The following is a 16,651-nucleotide window of genomic DNA, read 5'->3' as shown; positions in this document are numbered from 1 at the left end:
GTTAAACAAAGGAGTTAGGAATTTAGCAAAATTGGCAACAAGCAGGTTTCTTTTTCACAAAACTGAATACAAACAGTTCTTTTTGGAAGATAGCCTTGGACCGAGAGTCATGATTGCTGATTCCATTTATTCCACCTTTCGTGTGGCATTCCTTCAACCATCTGCCATTTTGCACCTGCTGTCCACCAGATAGTTACCAAGTTACAATGTCTGGAAGGCAGATAGGGATCTATTTGTCACAAAAATGATAGCCTTGTTTTTGGTAAAATGAATAGGGAACATGACTAGAGGCCAAAGACATGTTGAAGGAACTGCAGAGTACAGGTCTTAGAATAAGTGAGAAATGCTAATTCTCAAGGATAACATTTACATTCTCAGGATATTTAATCCAAGAACAAAACCTAATGGTGGATCCAAAATAGACAAGAGCCATCAGTGAATTTCCACCACTGAAATGCATAAGTTATGTACAGTGCTTCTTAGGCATGGTGGATTATGAGGAAAATTTAACCATGACTTAACCACTTTTTTTCAACCTTGAAGAGGACTTTTGATAAAAGCCAGCAATGATATTGACATCAGGAATGGACTATGTTTTTAAAAAAAAGTTTTGAAGGGAAATTAGTTTCTACTGATGTATTAGTGCATTGCAATCAAGGCTTATTTATGATAGTAACAGTATAGGCATGATCCGTAGGACTAGGCACAGTCTTCATTCAAATGTAAACTGACAGAACATGAAATCTAGATGAAAGAGAGGACTGCAAATGCTGGAGATTAGAGTTGAGAGTGTGATGCTGGAAAAGCATTCCTGATGAAGGGCTTTTGTCCAGAATGTTGATTCTCCTGATCCTCAGAACAGAAATCTAGCCTATGTTATGTTGAGAGCTTTGATGTCGAGGGAAGTAAGGTACATGACCAAAGAGAAGGAACTGTCAGCGGTTACAGGAGATGTGCAATGGGTCTGAAATTCCAGGTTGAGAACAATCACAAATCTCAGGTACCATTATTGGGATTAAAGAAAAGCCTCTATACATACAAAGATTTGGCTTATATTGATGAGTATTGCAGAGCTGAGTTGAAGGGCGTGCTTCAATCTTCTATGTTTCTAAGTTCCAGGCTAGGTGCAAGTAACAGGGCATGCACTCCCAAGGGCATAAAAAAATCTTATTCTTGCAGAAGAAGAAGAGTTGTATTCCACAATCATAACCACCAGTATCTGAGGGCAAACTCAAACAAATTTGTATAATTCCAAAATCTGACAATGAATGCCCAAAATCAGGCAACTCTGTCTTTAATGGTGGTCAAAATACAGTCCAGCAGAATGAGTGATAAAGAGGTACCAAAAGAGTAAAAGCAACAATTGACAATAGTAGAAGTTGTATTGTTGTATGACCAGGGAATCGTGTATAATCATACCAAAGTCAAAGAGAAATCTCACAGATACTCCATATAGTGCCAAATACATAGGTATTACAAACTGAAGAGCAAGAGCACCACCATCAATGTGATGGGCCACATGTTTTGAAAGACATACAAGATTACATTTCATCATGCAAACATATGCTGCACATAACCAAGTGCCAACAGATTTAGTCAAGATTTCAAAAACAACCATAGGGAAGACAATCAATTATTTTTTTTTCAATTTTAGGGGGAAAATGTACTTAGTCCGAGCCTATTATTATTCACGATGGATTGAACTGGCAATACTTCATTTAGCTCCAGCAGACTCACTGAACAGGATCTTTGTCAAGAGTGTGGTGCTTGAAAGGCACAGTCGGTCAGGACTGATGAAGGGCTTATGCCCGAAACGTCAGTTCTCCTGCTCCTTGTATGCTGCCTGACCTGCTGTGCTTTTCCAGCACCACACTCTCAACTCTAATCTCCAGAATCTGCAGTCCTCACTTTCTCCTGAACAAGATCTTTGTAATACACAGTTTCCTGATTAATTAGGAATTGAATATTAATTAAAGAATTAGTATCAGATAATAATCCTTAATTTATGACTGAGATTTGAGGAAGTTCACTTTGGAGGCAGACATCAGCCAGGTGACAAGTTCTCTATTCCATCCTCAGTTGGACAGGGTGGAAGAAAGAGCAGCCAAGACGGTAAAATGCTTGCAAATAAGCTCTACTCAGTTTGAAAACCAATATCATTGTACATGCCAGTGGAATTATTAATTGGGAGGAAGGTAAACTACATGTACAAGTTTTAGAACATACCTAAAGAACTCTCAAGCCTACAAGAAGGTAAAACAACTGCTGAAAAGCCACATCAGAACACTGCAAAAGTGGTGCAATTGTAGACATGGTGAAAACTCTGTCAACTTCAAAGCCAAGGTAAATGGTAGCATAAAGTTACAGGAATTCAGAAGCTGTGTTCATCAGAGAGACAAACCAACCTAGATCTTATATTGTCAGAACACCTGAAGGGATGTTCAGGACAAACAGGGAGGTCTTATTCAAAACAAGAAATGAGAGTAAGTTTGACTATTACAGAATATATTGCATCAGACTGTTTCTACAGTGATATAACTATTCCAAATGCAGTAAAACATAATCACCTCAGTTTTATTGTCAAGTGAGCAAGGTTAGGGCATCTAGGCAGAGTTCCAAATTGTGTAGACCTGTTAGTTTTGGATTTTGAGGTTGTGGGAATGGGGGGAGTGAGAATGATGATAACGGTAAGAATTATGTAATGATCGCAAAGACTATGTAAGTACTTAGAATAATGTTGATCAAATATACAGAAATGGGGGGAAATGTGGTATTATAAGGTTTATGTCAATCATAACTTATTGTCTGACTCTGACATCAGTAAAAGAAAAGAGACAAGTCTAGAATGAGATTGTGAAGAGCTTGTCTTAGGCATAGCACTAAAAGAATATTAAAATATATTAAAATGAAGTACAAGAGTCTTAATTAGTGACAATGAGCAAGAAGATCCCTATAGTCTAAAATACCCAGACTGGTGTTTCAATGTACACATAGCAATATTGGCTTAAAGCACATGATAAATCATGCATGGACTTGCGAAGAGGTACTGACACTGCAATTCCACCGGAACAGACAAAGCAAAGAGGACATTTAACAGCCATTTCTAAATTATTCAAGATTTTAATAGAATGTGTAGGGGAAAGTATGATTTATTTGGTTATGGAATCAGGGACTTCATCAGTTTAAAAATAACACTAAAAGAGAGGAGAAATGTAATGAATATTTCTTTATATGCAAAATATTGGCATATGGAATACTTTGGCACTGGAAATGATTTATGCAAATTGGTTGAAACTTTTAAAGGAATGATGGATACAACCTTGAAGCAAAAAATGATATAAGGAGAGGTTTGACATTGTAAATGGTTTTGAAATGTTGTAATAAAGAGGCATCACAGGACTGATAGCCAATTGGAGCTTTGTTTTAATGCTGGACATGTCTATGGTTTGGCTCTTCAAGACATTCTCCACTCTTGCCCATCTCCACTTTGTGTGCCAATGTGTACCATCTAGTGTGCTTTGTGCTCCTAGCCCTAAAATAAAATATGACCCCTTTTGTGGTATTTTTAGGTAATTGAAGAAAATTCTGTCTATTGTTGAAAGCATCAATTAGTAGCCAATTAACTGTTTTGACATAAGCCATTGAAACAAAGTAATTGACATGAATTGGTCATGTAAACATTGAATGTTGAAGCAGAAACAGCATGTGCTATATGCTTTTGATAGGTTATCCTTCTGTGACATGGCACAGGTACCTGGTAAAATGAAATGTCACTTCTCTTAGGCTCTTGGAGTCTCCTTTTCCTCTTTCAAATTGGGATTTTTTATTGAACACTGCATGTAATTCTCATGCTGCCCACATCATCGAAGTATCTGCTCGGACAAAACTGATGTGGAAAAGAAAGTCTGGTGTAAGCATCAATCAAAAATTGCAACTTGCCTTTAAGAAACATGCTCATATTTAATCTCTTCTACTCTACTACTCAGTTTAAATGCAATGATTAGTACTGTCAATAATCAGGTGTCATAAACACCTCACGATGCAACACAGAACTTATTATAAAGTAGGTATTGCAAAACTTCATTAGGCTAAGAAGACTTTTCATATCTGGATTTGTCTATTTTCAGAAGCTTTTTATTTCCTGGACAAGGGCAGTGTCATGAAGCCAGAAACTATATCAAGCTTGGCTGACCAGAGGTCTGTCTTGCTCTTACCATCTGCCATAGGCACATTGGAAGGATTTTCAGATGGATAATCAACCTGTTTTGCCTCATTACAAATGCTCCTTCCACGCCTTTTTAGCCCTGCAGCGGGACTTCTAGCCTGAGCTTTAGGCTTAGTTGCAGACAGATCAACCACTGCAACCTCTGCACCCCCTGGTCATCAGAAATGTCTTTCTCTTGACCACACAGTGCTAAGATTTTCTGCTGCCAGTCTAGTGAGCCCAGCTTCCATCAGACAGCAGGCACTCATCCAACAGAGTTGAAATCTCCCTGGTTTTTTTTCTCAATATCCTGCGTTTCACAGAATATAAAACAAAGCTGATAAAATAATGAAATTTACAAATTTACAATCCTTAACAATTAATAAAATCATTTGTATTAAAACCATGTATAGTGTTAATAGGTAAGTAATATGGTTTTCATGTTTTCATTAGCTGTTCAGAGATACTTATCCCCTCGAGCTCCTGCATTGTGTATGAATTTAAAAGTGGTAATCTGAGCTGTTTGTTCACCATTAACTATAGTACCAATGTTGTCAGGTGTTGTCTGGAGAAATAAGCTTCAAGTTAATTAACACACTTAGTTATTGCCTAGTGCTTGAACAATTTCATTCTTTTTCTGTATAGAATGTTCTGTAAATTACATTTTAGCCATGATTGCTAAATCTTTGTCAAATCGTCCATTCTTCTGATTAACTAAAAAGCTAATGAGAAGCAGTGAACATTTTAACTGCAATAAATGGATCAATAGATTCTGTAAAGAATCCGAATTGAGATGGAATTTGTGCAGAACAATTGATAACCCTCCACAATTTGTGATATAAATGTACCTGAAGTGCATTTAACGCAAAAATTACTTTAAGTGCATAACCGTTGTTATTTACAATTCATTTGGCTTTATATCCACAATGAACTGAAGTACTGTAAGGAAAAGGGTGTTATACTAATTTGTGTTGCCATGGTCACTGAGTTATCAGGTCTGAAGATGGTAATGGAATATTTGAGTTCTGGAAGTAAAGATTTGATCCTTGCAGCATGGGATCTGAGGCTCTCGCATTACTTTACCAAAGTCTTGAGACTGCTAGGAATTGGTTGTTGTAAAACTAGAGAAAGGTGTTTCATAAACATTGTGTTAAGTCCTCTGTGTCTGAGAAAAATGGATTGAAATTACTTCTTGGAGGAAACGGTCAGAATACTGTATGGCTGATTGTGAGCAGCAAGTGTCTTGCAGGATTTTGGAGGAGGTTAAGGTTGCAAAGTGTGGCAGTGCTCAGTGACTCCCTGATCTGACGAATGATGGATTGTCTTTATTTTTATTCACTTGTGGGATGTGGATATTGCTGACTGGCCAGCATTTATTGCCCATTCCTGGTTGCCCTTGAGAAGATAGTGTTGAGCTACCTTCTTGAACCACTGCAGTCCATACACTGTAGGAAGCTCTTTAGCAAAGGGATTCCAGGATTTTGACCCAGCAACAATGAAGATATGGTGATATATTTCCAAGTCAGGATGGTAAGTGACTTGGAGGAGAACTTGCATGTGGTTGTGTTTCCATGTATCTGCTGCTCTTGTGCTTATAGATGGAATTGATTGTGGATTTGGAAGGTGCTGACTAAAGATCTCTGGTAAATTTCAGTGCATCTTGTCAATAGTATACACCTATGCTAGTGAGTGTTCATGGTGGAGGGAGTGATGTTTGTGGATGTGGTGCCAATAAAGAGGGCTGCTTTCTTCTCAGTGATGTCAAGCTTTTTGAGTGTTGTTGGAGCTGCATTCATTCAGGCAAGTGGAGAGTATTCTATCACACTCCTAACTTGTGCCTTATATATGGTGGATTGGCTTTGAGGTGTCAAGTTGTAATGTACTCACTGCACTATTCCTAGCTTATGACCTGCTACTATAGCTATTGTATTTATGTGGCAAGTCCATTTGAGTTTCTGATCAATGGTAACCCCTATATTGTTGATAGTGGGGAATTCAGTGATGGTAAAGCATTGAATATCAAGGGTTAGTGGTTAGATTGTCTCTTATTGGAGATGTTCATTTCATAGCATTTGTGTGGTACAAATATTACTTACAACTTATCAGTTCAAGCCTTGATATTGTGCAGAGCTTGCTGTATTTGAACATGGACTGTTTTAGTATCTGAGGAGTCATGAATGGCGATGAATAATCTGCAATCATCGGCAAACATCCATACTTCTGACCTTATAATGGAGGGGTGGGCATTAATGAAACAACTGAGGATGGTGTGCCAAGGACGGTCCCCTTTGAAACTCCTGCAGCGATGTTCTGGAGCTGAGATGATTGACTTCTGTCAACCACAATCATCTTCTAGCTATGACTCTAACCAGTTGAGAGTGTGATGCTGGAAAAGCAAGCAGGTCAAGCAGCATCTGAGGAGCAGGAAAATCGACATTTTGGGCAAAAACCCTTGATCAAAAAGAAGGAATGACTCCAGCCAGTGGTGAGTTTGCCCTATGATTCCAATTGATTCCAGTTCTGCTATGACTGCTTAATGCAATGTTTAGTTGAATGCAGCATTGATGTCAAGAGCTGTCACTCCCAATGCACCTCTGGAATTCAGCGATAGGGTTGTCCATGTGTGAACCAAGGCTGTAATGATGTCAGCAACAGTGGTAGAACCCAAAATCGGCATCACTGAGCAGGTTATTGCTGAGCAGATGCTGCTTGATAGCTGTAACCATCACTTTACTGATGATCAAGAGCAGACTGAAAGAGCAATAATTGGCTCTATCTGGAATCTGCTTTTTGTATACAGGACATATCTGGGCATTTTTCTAGTGCCAGTGTTGTAACTGTACTGAAACAGCTTGGCTAAGGATGTGGCAGTTTGTGGAGCACAAGTCTCAGTACTATTGCCAGAATGTTGTCAGAGCCCATAGCCTTTGCAGTGTCCAGTACCTCCAACTTTTTCTAGATATTGCAAGGAGTGATTCAAACTGAAGATTGCCATCTGTGATGCTGGGGTTTGCTGGTGGAGGTGAAAATGGATCATCTACTCTGCGCTTATGGCTGAAGATTGCTCCGAATGCTTCATCCTTATCTTGTGCACTGATGTTTTTATCTCTTCCATCATTGAAGATGGGAGTATTTATGAAGACTCCTCCTGCTACACTGCATTGTTTAATGGTCTATCACCATTCATCATTGGCAGGACCTTTAATGGCAAGACTGCAAAGCTGAGATCTGATCTGTTGGTTGTGGGATAACTTAGCTCTGCCTGCGCCTTTTGCTGTTTGACACGAAAGTGGTCCTATTTGGTAGCCTCACTAGGTTGACACCTCGTTTTCAGGTATGCCTCGTGGTGCTTTTGGCAAGCTGTCCTGCACTCTCCATTGAAGTCGGGTTAATCCCCTGGCCTGATGCTTATTGTTGAGTGAGTAAGATGCTGGGCCATGAGGTTACAGATTGTCCTGGAGTACAATTCTATTGCTATTGATGGTCCACTGCGCTTCATGAATGCCCAGTTTTGAGGTGCTAGATCTGTTTGAAGTCTGTCCAATTTAACATGATGATAATGCCACTCAACACAATGGAGGGTATTCTCAGTATCAAGACGTTAGATTGTCTTTGTGGACTTTACATGTACTGATACTGGCATGGACAAATGCATGTGCAGCATGGTAAGGTTGAGGTCAAGTCTGTTTTTTTCTCTTGTTGGTTTCCTCACCACCTGCTGCTGCACAATCTTGCAGAAATGTCCTTTAGGATCCAAACAGTTCAGTCACTAGTGCTGCTGCTGAGTCTTGGTGGTAGGCATTGAAACCCTCCCCCCACCACCGAGTGCTTTTGTACCTTTTCCACCCTCAGTGCTTCCCTCAAGTGTTGCTCAACTTGGGGAATTACTGATTCATTCGTAAAGAGAGGATGGTATATGGTAATCAGCAGGAAGTCTTTTTGGCCATGTTTAACCTGAAGCCATGAGACTTCATGGGGTCTAGAATAAATGTTGAGTTTTCCAGTACAACTCCTTCCTGTGTAAACCACTGTGACACCACCTCTGCTGGGTCTGTCCTGCCAGTGGGACTGGACATGTTCAGGGACAGTGCTGTGTCTGGGATGTTATCGGTAATGTAGGTTGACGCTTATGTCACTTACAATCAGGATGGTTAAAAATACATTTAGTATGTTTTCCTTCATTGTTCAGTTCCTTGAGTACAGGAGTTGGGAAGTCATGTTAAGGTTGTACAGGACATTGGTGAGGCTTCTTCTGGAATATTGTGTACAGTTCTGGTCATCCAGTTATAGGAAAGATATTGTTAAACTAGAGAGATTCAGAAGAGATTTACCAGAGTGTTGCTGTGTATTGAAGGTTTGAGTTATAAAGAAAGGCTGGTTAGGCTGGGACTTTTTCACTGGAGTATGGGAAGTTGAGAGCGACAATATAGAAGTTTATAAAATAATGAGAGGTATAGATACAGTTAATGGTATTTGTCTTTTCCCTAGGATGGGGGATTTTCAAACAAGGGGAGCATAATTTTAACGTGGGATGAGATTTAAAAATGACATGAGGGGCAAATTCTTTTACACAGAGGGTGGTTCGCATGTGGAATGAACTTCCTGAGGAAGTGATGGATGTGGGTATATTAACAATGTTTAGAAGTCATTTGGATAGGGATATGAATAGGAAAGATTGGGAGGAATATGGGCCAAGAGCAGACAGGTGGGACTACTTCAGTTTGGGATTATGTTCAACATGAACTGGTGGATCAAAGGATCTGTTTCCGTGCTGTATGTCTCCATGAAACTATGACTATGTCAGTAAGGAGAACTTTGCAGGGTTGACAGACTTTGCACTGTCTATTGTTTCCAGTGCCTCAGTATTCCATTTGGCTTCATTTCTTTGTTGAGATTTTGTAGCGATTGATATAATCGAATGGCTTACTAGGCTATTTCAGAAGGTAGTTGAAAGTCAAGCATGTTGCTGAAGGTCTGGAGTTACACGTAGGCCAGAACGGGTGAGGATGGCAGCTTTCTTTCCCTTAAGGACATTGATGAGCCAGAAGAGAATAGACAGAAAGTCCAAAAAACTCTCTATAAAAACCAAAAGAACTGTGAATGCTATAAATCAGAACTGTTCTGAGGAAAGGTCACTCAAACCGAAACGTTGACTCTGATGCTGCCAGACCTGCTGAGCTTTTTCAGCAATTTCTGTTTTTATTTCCAACAAGCACTTTTCCTCTTTCTGATCACCAGCAGCCATGGTTTTATATCATTCCAGGCAATTGGTTTGTTACCTCAATCCATTTGCAACTCCTTTTGCTTCCTTATCTATGTCTCACTTCTACTTTTCTCCATCATCAGCTGTCTGTGTATCAACATCCCCACATTAATGTTCCTGCCTTAAAAGTAATTAAGAGTAAATTTTCTGCAAATGAGTCTTGGGGCAGAAATTGCTTACCTCCAGGCAGAGATATTCTATTCACTAAAATTAATGGATTAGAAAATCACAGGCTAGGGTGTGCAATTACCTGATATATTCATACAACATATACAAAGAGCATAGTAGTGGAAAATATAGTTGGACTTAATGAGTTTGTCAACTATGCTGCCTTTAATCGGCATAACTTTCCATTAAAAAAGCCATGCATAAAATTTATTATTTACATTGTTTCCAAGTTTATAAATAAATTTGTTCAAAAGCAAAGTATTTTAACTGTCATTTAGAAATAAATGGAGAACTAAAAAGGACATTCATGTCTTGATAGACAATTACACTGTTTTCTTTGTTAACCAGCAACAAAGACACCACAATCAACTGTGTTGTTGATCAAAAGTATTGTCTATTAATGAGTAGTTCAGTCATCAAAGTATAATTGAAATAATTGCCAGTACTTTTCTGAAATAAAACATTGAAAATTCAATTTATGGTTTGTTTGAAAGCTTTTGAAAACAACAAAGAAACTCTCACTAGTAAAAAGAGAGATGAATTAATGATGATTCACACATTCAGGGGATGGTGGCATAGTTATAGGCTGTTTTTAACGGAGATAAAAGAGATCTTGCCTGCCGGGAGGGTCGGCTGAATTTTCCGTGACTCAGGCATTTAAATGAACCGTGTGGGCTTCTGGCAACATCAAGGACCCCAGCAGTTTTGGAGCCAGCAGCTCACAACAATATCCTTGGGGAGGCAGTGGCTGGTGTCCATGTGACAATCACCCAAGGCAGTCTTGACTGGATACCGACCAAAGCGAATGATAGCAGTCGAGGGCGTGCCAGATCCTGAGGTAGCTGTTGAGAAAAACGGGAATCAGGGATGGCTCGTGGTGGGGCTGCCCGTCCTGGTGTCAGGTACTGAGTGCTTTTCCAGCCTCTCACTCCCCACGCTGACTCCTCCTAACACACTCCATTCCACAACCTCTGAAGCCGACAGCATATTAATTTCTGCCCAATATTACTGCACCAGCGGACTAAATAGATATCTAGCCTAATGTTCAGGAATTCAAGCTTACATATCAGAAAGGAAGCTTGGTAAACTTCAATTTAATTATTGATCTGATCTGCCCTCATGATCTATCATAGATGCAGCGATGGGCTTTTTACCTTCAACTGATTAGGCAACACTTATATTAGTTCCCAGAGCATGAGAACTGATTCAAGAGACATCATCCGATACAAGGTGCTCACTTCAAATTTTGGCTAGTCAAATATCATACAATTCTAAGGATAGCTAAACTTTGTACCTTCAATATTATAGTTGGGAGCAGACAGATATTCACACTGGCACAGCAAATGAACAAAAATGAACAATTATTTACGTGATGGCATATTTACAGTGCACATTATTTATATTTTTGTGTCATTGGTGCCACCAATGTGCCCTCTTTCTGTCCCTGTGTATCAATGCAGTCTTGTATTCCACAGCTGGGATCAAGAGGACCTGAGCTATAGTGGACCCCTTGGCCTTGTCCATGGTGACCCTGATGATGATTGTGGATGGAGGGGGCCAGACATGTTGAGTGTGTCTCGAGTTGTATGAACAGCCATGATCATGTTGAATGACAGAGCAGACTTAAAGGGTTGACTGGCCTGCTCTTGCTCCTATAATTAATGTTTCTATGAGCAGCCAAAAGCAAGTGAACCCTCCTTTCCTGGAACTGCTGCAGGGCTGAGGGTAGCAGACAAGTGATGTGCTTACCAGCAGGTGCTTCTGACTCTAATCTGGTTAAAGTACTCACTAAAATGTTAGTCTCTGAGCTGGTGGGGAGTGCAGTAGACTGTCATGCAATTGACTATCCGTGCACTCTGCCTCAGAATTGGAGGGGAGAATGACTGTCACTGTCATGTCTTTGTGTATCAAGGAAGAAACACCCCAGGTTACTGGCACTCTGGAGATTGGTGGAGACCAGGTATCTATTCCGTCTCAGGCAGGAGATAACCCAATAGTGTTGGCAATTTGGGACATCATTGCCATGCACAAGTAGATACAGGAACAACATGCAAATTTGTTGAGGTGACTGGCCCTCTTGACAGTGGAGACCATCATGAAGGCACAACAGAGACTGTCTTGACCAAGGATACAGTTTGTTGCATGTTAATAATTCATTCACCATGGGATAATGGGAGAGTAAAGCAACAATAGTTAATACTTCTCACTCGGCTTTTGAGACATGGATTTTGAGTATCTTCGTGCCAATGAGGGCCAATACCTCTTCTCATAAAGAATGGCGTACCTTGGGCACCTCACCACCCATTCTCATTTTTTTTTTCAGCCTTTTTATAGGCTGCTCAGTCCTGGATTCGATAAAGGGAAGGGTTGATTATGATGGAAGTGCTGGTACATTACTACTGGTGAAGGTGGGACAGAAGTGGTGAGGTGTTCTGAGTGACTGAGTTTGCGATGCAGAGGCCATGCAAAATGAGGAGTGTGGGGATCTGAGGGGAGGAAGAGCAAAGGAAGGTGCTGCAACCAGTGGTAAGAGTCAGAATGCCATAACCTTTGGTGGGAAGTCCAGTAGAACGGAAGGTATGAGTGTGAGGTAGCAGAGAGAAGATGGTGACACATACACTGGCAGAACAGGAAAAGTAATTGATTTTCTTGCGCTACTACTGGACATTCCTCTAGAATTCAGATACCCCTCTGAGCTGGGTGGCAATGTTGGACAAGGCTGGTAGGGTCTGGTGTCGTAGCCTTCTCTGCCAGTCTTAAGGAAGGAGAACACCCTCCCGTGCACTACCCTAGACACCAGGCCCCTGAGTTCCCTGTCCCCAAAACAGGGCCGCAATTTCCCTCTGCCATGTCTTCAGCAAATGGCTCAAACCGTGCAGGGTATTATCTGGACTGGAAGTCTTTACTGTGTGCACAATGGCATTTTGAACATGGTGCTTGCGACAGAGGTCATGATATATCCTGGCTGTGATGAGTACTTCTGTCCACAGAGACTGAGACAATCAGGCTAGAATTTAGATATGCAGGGCAGCATAGGACCAGGTACCTAGTTAATAAGATGGGGTTGGCATGACAGTACAAGAAAACTCATTGGGCCTTACAGATAGAAACCCGACATGAAGCTCAGCAAAAATGAGCTGATTTGAAATAGCATTCAGCCCCTAATTTTGCATTAAAATAAACCAGGAGATGCTGGGAAATGCTTGACAGATCAGATAGTGTCTATGAAAGGACAAACAGAGTTAATTTGTCAGGTTAAGGTATCCAGTAATAAAATCTCAGTTTTTCTGACTGATAATGAATTTCTATCAACTAATGAGTTAGCTGCAGGCAGAATCTTATTAAATATTTACGGTTCAGTAAGCTTGTATCTGCAATTTTTGTTTCAAATTAAATAAAGCTAAAGAAACCCTGCAATAACTTTTTTTTGTGGCGTCTCATACAATTGTACATTTAACATATTTTATTTTAAAAATGGAAAGTCATTTACATTGCTACTTTTCTGCTGAAAATACTTTACATCTGATCTTAATTTTGTCCAATGATTTTATAAAATATATTGATATACTGATTCGTTTGTTTTTAGACTATCTCTGGAAAGGCCCAGTGTTTATTTCCCATTTTTAATTGTCCTTAAGTAAGTATAAGTAAGAGATCTTTCAGGATGTAATGACCATGCCGGATAACAGGGAGGGAGAATAACCAGTCGCACATTCAAGACAAGAGAATAGAAGTAATTTCTTCTCTTAGAGGTTTGCGAATCTTTGGAATTCTTTAACAAACATGAAGAATGCCAGAGAAACTCAGGAGGTCTGGCAGTATCTATGAAGAGAGAAACAAAATTAATATTTTGAGTCTGGTATGATGCTTCTTCAGAACAGTGAGCAAGATAAGTGAGCAAACTGATCTTGCCTGAAGAAGGGTATTTGTTTTAGATTCTGTTTCAGCAGTAGTTACAATAATTGAATCCCCATAGAATGGAAGCAGGTCATTTAGTCCATCACGTCCACATCGACCCTCCAAAGAGCCCCATTTCCACCCTATCCTCATAATCCTGCATTTCCCATGGCTAATCCACCTAGCCTGCACACTACTGGTATTTTAGTATTGCCAATAAACCTACCCTGCACATCTCTGGACTGTGGGAGGAAATCACAGCACCTGAGGGAAACCTACATAGACACAGGGGAGAGTGTGCAAATTCCACAGAGAGAGTCACCCGAGGGTGGAATTGAACCCATGTCCTTAATGCTGTGAGGCAGCAGTGCTCACCACTGAGCCACCCTTTGCCTTTAATCCTGTTTTGTTTAACACAGAAGGCTGTTGAGGTTGGGTTAAGTATGTTACTGGCTGAGTTAGGCAGATTTTTAATCAGTCAGGGAATCAAGGGTTAGGGGCAAAAAGGTGGGCAAGTGAAGTTGAGGATTATCAGATAAGAGCTGTCAAAGCAGGTTACTTACATTTTCTGTTATTGGAAATAATTGGTGCTTGGTAATTTTTGAGTGTGTATGCCACTTTATAACTTCAGTGAAATGGCAAACTTTATCATAGAAATGAGTGGCCTATTTCCATGAAACATCTCCTCACACTTCTTCTTGGGAAGTTTGAAGTTGTTGCAGAATTTGGCAAAATTAGACTATTTACATGGAGCCGGCACTTGCCAGCAAATTCAGAGTAGATAAACGACCACACACAATTGCCAATGTGGGGAAATGTTCGGAGTGCGAATTGGGATCAAAGGCAGTGAGGCAGATTGCAAATTCATTTAAACATATGGTGCTGTGTTTATTTTTAAGAGTGAGATACATTGAAACAGGTGATGTCTTTTTAAAGAGTGAGTCTCACTCTGAATGACTGAGTTGTTGGGTTTTATCGCACATCATGAGTCAGCAAATGTCAGGCAGGAAGAATGTTTGTTGTTTAGTGTCTAGTTTTCAGGGTTTTTTTGTGAAACGGAAGCAAACACTTTTTCCCAACTGTATTACTGCTCAGTATAAACTATACTTTGCCATTGCATCTTGTAATTTACAAACATTTAATCAATAGCTTCAGGAAGCTAATTGATAGATTTATTGACATGAAGTTTACAGAATCATCAAGACACTGGAAGTGGGGAGGACAGTATGAATTACCTGAACTTTTGGTGAAAATCATCAAGTATGTCACTCTTACATAGAAAATTTAAATTGTTGAATAGAACTTCTTTCCTTACAGTATTCTCCAAAGGAAGTTTCATCTCAAATGTTTTCCATAAAGAAATGATACATAATGTGGACTTAATCAACTCAGTCTTGTTCAAACAATGAATTCAAGCAAGTACAATGAATTCTATAAATGCTAGACTGTATATGCTAAGGCTAATACTTCTGAGATTCAGGCATGTTATTGCGTGAAGAACAGAATGAGCTGGCCGATATGAGAAGAGACATTTTTCACTCAGCAAGCCTGAAAGTGTAGTGGGGACAGATTCAATAATGTCCATGGAATTCTAGGAGTCCTTTCATTGAGACAACTTTGTTTAATTGGATCAGTTAATAATTTCAAACTTCAATTGATAGTGTTTTTGTTTGGTAAATGCATCAAAGGATATTTAATGATTTAGTTTTAATGTCATGGGAAGCAGTGATGTTGTCAGGAAAGCATAATAAATGGTGTGCTGATACATCTGAATTTGAGGATGATCATATATAAAACAAAAGAAATGCCACTGAAAGTATTTTCTTTTTAATCCACTTTCAGGTGTTAACTCATCCTCTGGTGTTAACACATTCTCTGATGTCAGTCAACTCTCTGGTGTTAGCTTACTGTCCGAGCACATGTTGTGTCCTTTTTGAACGTGTCTTCACTTGAATGAAAACAAATGGACACACATTTTAATGAGAAGTTTTTGAAGAGGATCATACAGTACCCTGCTGCCCTTGTACATCTGGTCCCTGGAACTTTAATCTAGCCCAGTCCCATTGAATGAATATCTGTTATTTTCCAACCACAAAGCTCCTTGGCAAATGAGGCTATGCCACCACAACTCAGTTCCCAGAAATACACATTATACTCGAATTGCAATCTCACTGACTTGGGTCTCATGCAAGTGCAGTTGATTCTGTAAATGCCAGTTTGTGTATGCTAAGACTATTACCTTCTAAAACTCAGGCATATGAGTGAAAAAAAAGAATGAGCTATTCTGTGTGAGGAGAGAAATTTTTCATTCAGCTGGATTCTGTCAAACAAATCAAAAAGGCTTTGGGTTATTATTTTAAAGAGAAGAATATGATGAGTTACAGGGAGAAGGCAGGAGAGAGTCATAGAGATTTACAGCACAGAAAAGGTCCCTGTAACTCAGCACACCCCCACAATGAAAAGCAACCATCTAACTGTTCTGATCCCATTTTCCAGCAGTTAGTCCTTAGCTTTGTATGCCTGCACATCTAAATTTTTCTTAAATATTATGAAGGTTTCTGCCACAACCACCCTTGCAGACCATGATAACCACCACCCTCCAGATGAAAATATTTTTCTCACTTGCCCTCTGAATCTCCTTCCCCTTTTCTTATATCGATGCCCCGGTCATTGATCCCTTCATCAAAGAGAAAGGTTTCTTCCTGATTATTCATCTATGCTCCTCATAAATTTGTACATCCCAACCATGTCCTCTCTCAATCTCCTCCCCTCTGAGGGAAACAATCCCAATTTTTCCAAATTCTGTTCATAACTGAAACTTTGCAGCCCAGGCAACTGCTGAGTAAATCTCCTCTGAACCATCTCCAGTGCTATCACATCCCTCCTACAGTGTTAGGGAGTCATACAGCACAGAAACTGAACCTTAGGTCCAACTCGTCTGTGCCGAACAAGTTTCCCAAACTAAATGAGTCTCACTTGCCCTCATTTGGCTTATATCCCTTTAAATCTTTCCTATTCACATATCTCTCCAAATGTCTTTTAAATGTTGTAACATTACCTGCATCTACCACTTCCTCCGACAGTTCATTCTGCATTCTGGAATGACCATTCTCTGTGTG

At 39.9% G+C, this 16,651-nt stretch overlaps 1 protein-coding gene across 1 annotated transcript in view; it reads left to right on the top strand.

Annotated features, from left to right (window-relative positions):
• ctnna2 (catenin (cadherin-associated protein), alpha 2) overlaps positions 1-16,651 on the top strand; it is a 1,237,032-nt gene that overhangs the window by 686,153 nt on the left and 534,228 nt on the right. The window lies entirely within an intron of this gene.

The sequence above is a fragment of the Hemiscyllium ocellatum genome, chromosome 1 (assembly GCF_020745735.1).
Source record: "Hemiscyllium ocellatum isolate sHemOce1 chromosome 1, sHemOce1.pat.X.cur, whole genome shotgun sequence".
In the NCBI taxonomy this organism is placed as follows: Eukaryota; Metazoa; Chordata; class Chondrichthyes; order Orectolobiformes; family Hemiscylliidae; genus Hemiscyllium; species Hemiscyllium ocellatum.
This window is presented reverse-complemented; position numbering and strand designations above follow the sequence as displayed.